Below are 2,593 nucleotides of genomic sequence, written 5' to 3'. Positions count from 1 at the left end.
ATTGACAAAAAAGAAAAAGAAAAAAGGAAAAAGAGAGAGAGAGAGAGAGCAGAAACACAACAATTTTAATGATAAATTGTATGTCATATAGGACTAAATTGCATTTTAGTTCAGTGACTAACATTTGACTTTCCAGCATCATTTAGTGAGTCGGGGAAGGGGGATTACATTATATACACATCAAGTAAAACACAGATTGAATCTGAAACCTGTTTTTGTTTAAATGTGAAGAAAAAGGACAATTGCTTTTGTTTGCCTTTATCATCTTTAACGGAAAGAAACAGCCTTAGAAAGAGGTCCAGTGTTACTGAAAATCACCAACTGATCATCAACGCTATAAAAGCAACACTAGTGGCTCAAGAAAAAGAAACATGAGAGCAGAGAATGACATTCAAAAAAATTTAAAAAACTTCCCAAATTCTTAAAGCACACAAGAGCCTAGAAGAGACAACTATACAACTTTATACTCTTAATACTTATTCATTTTATCATGAATATAGGATTTACAAATAATCAAATGAACTCATTAATGAAATACATTTATTAAAGAGTGTAAGATACTAACTGAATGTCCCAAGATAGAGGTCCTTGTTTCCTGCTACACGCAAATAGAAAATGATTTTTGAAAGTAAAAGAATTTACTATAATAAAACCTTGTCACTCTCGGTACATCGAAGCCCCCCTAGAAAAACCACTACCTTTCCTAGGAAAAAAAAAAAAAAAAAAAAGGGGAAAAATGTGAACATTAGTCTTATAAAATTTTAAGCATAGTCACAATTTTAGAAGGATTTGTCAACAGTTTTACCTTCTCAAATGAGCAACAAATTCTTGGTGGCTTATTTTCTGCATTTCCTCGAGCTCTTGCTGGTAATTTTTCAACTGTTCAAAGCAGCATAAACATTATGTTTTAGTCAATCTGAGAAGCATCAACAAACTAATAGAGCACCAAGGCCTGTGGCCTAGTGGGATTGAACCAAATCGAATCGTACCGAGAAGTTAATATGGATTGAAGGTCCCCAATACTTAAGAGCAACAAGATTATAGGCTCTTGCAGCTTTCTGTTCCATATAATAGATTCATAACCTTTCTGAAATCCATATGTTAGACTGATTAATTAAGTGAACACGTGAACATGGTCATTCATACATAATTCATAAATGTTGGTTATTGAAACTAAAAAAATTACATCATTTGATAGGAATAGAGTCCCGAATAAGTATGAGCATAACAATTAAGAATTAGCAAGCAACAGTCAGTTAAAACAAGCCAGTCCAAAAGCAATACTTCCAAATAAGATAGTGTAAAAGGCTGTTTTTATTGACTAACCTTGGCTTCCTTTCTTCTTGCAACTATAGTCCCATATATGAGCTTCATATCTACCAGTCCATCTATATCTGAGGGAGGTATAAACATACACCATATATGAGACCAAGGAAGTAAAATTAAAAAAATAAAAATAAAAAAGGGGGTTACAGAAATAGGCATGAACTAACCTTGTAACACCTCTACATTGTGATGTTCTCTGCCCAAACGTGTCAATGGACTTCCTATGAATAAGTTGACTTTTAGCCACTTTTGAAGACCATCTTTTCTTTGTTTCCATGGCCATATCATTCAGCTCCAGGAGATGAGATCTGCCTTGAAGTTGTGACACAACTTGGCTGAGAGCTAGGGCTCATTGACAAGCTCAGAGAATGTAAATCCCCACAAGCCATTGTTGCACCAACAGAGCCAAGGCTCATTGGCTAGTAATTAAAGGAAAATTTTTGGAAAACAAGCAGCAATTGATCTTTTACATTTGACTACTGGCCTAAAAAAATCAAAATAGATCTTCTTCTTAATTAAAAACATAATTGTTTCAATTTTACTTAGACCAAAAAGTAGGTCTTTAGGATTACATATAACCGCAAGTCAGCACTACACGTACACAAAAACAAACTCATTTATACAGGAATTAAGAAGAACCAAAGTTGAGTGAGGTTTTTGAAAGACACAGATCCATCTATATCACTTTTCATAATCACTAAGGCCTAGTTTGGTGTGATGGAATGGAATGAGGCAGGAATGGAATGCAAGTGGGAATGGAATGGGAATGATGTGGGAATGCAATGATCATTCTCATTCCATTGTTTGGATACAAACAGAGAATGGAATAACCATTCTCATTCCTATGTTTGGTTAGATCAAATAAAAAACTAGAATGGAATGATTTATAATTTTTTTTTTTCTTAAATAAATTCTTCTATTTCCTTTTCTTTTCCCCTGTGTATAGAATATTTTCTTTTTCTTAAATAAATTCCTCTATTTCCTTTTCTTTTCCCCTGTGTATACGTATATGAAGATCTATAGAAGGATTCTCGTACGGGCAAAAGAATCTTTTTTTTCCTTTACTCAATTCCTCTCTTTCCTTTTCTTTTCCCCAACCAGCGGATATATGATATATATATATATAAATATATATAATACGTATAGAACAAATTGTAAAGCACAAACTGCAAATAGAGAAAGATATATATTCCATGGTATACTATGCGTGAAGAAAGAAAGAGGAGAGAGAGAGAGAGAGAGCGTGTACCGTGACATAGCGAGAGAG

General features: G+C 33.6%; 1 pseudogene; it reads right to left on the bottom strand.

Moving 5' to 3' along the window:
• Nucleotides 1–613: 613 nt before the first annotated feature.
• LOC132286899 (AP2-like ethylene-responsive transcription factor ANT) lies at nt 614–2,348 on the bottom strand (annotated as a pseudogene).
• Nucleotides 2,349–2,593: the final 245 nt, after the last annotated feature.

This window comes from Cornus florida, unplaced genomic scaffold (assembly GCF_030987335.1).
Source record: "Cornus florida cultivar Cherokee Brave unplaced genomic scaffold, ASM3098733v1 CherokeeBrave_3.0.0_Hap2_Chr11, whole genome shotgun sequence".
In the NCBI taxonomy this organism is placed as follows: domain Eukaryota; kingdom Viridiplantae; phylum Streptophyta; class Magnoliopsida; order Cornales; family Cornaceae; genus Cornus; species Cornus florida.
Note: the sequence above shows the minus strand (reverse complement) of the source record. Positions and strands in the feature narration are given on the sequence as shown.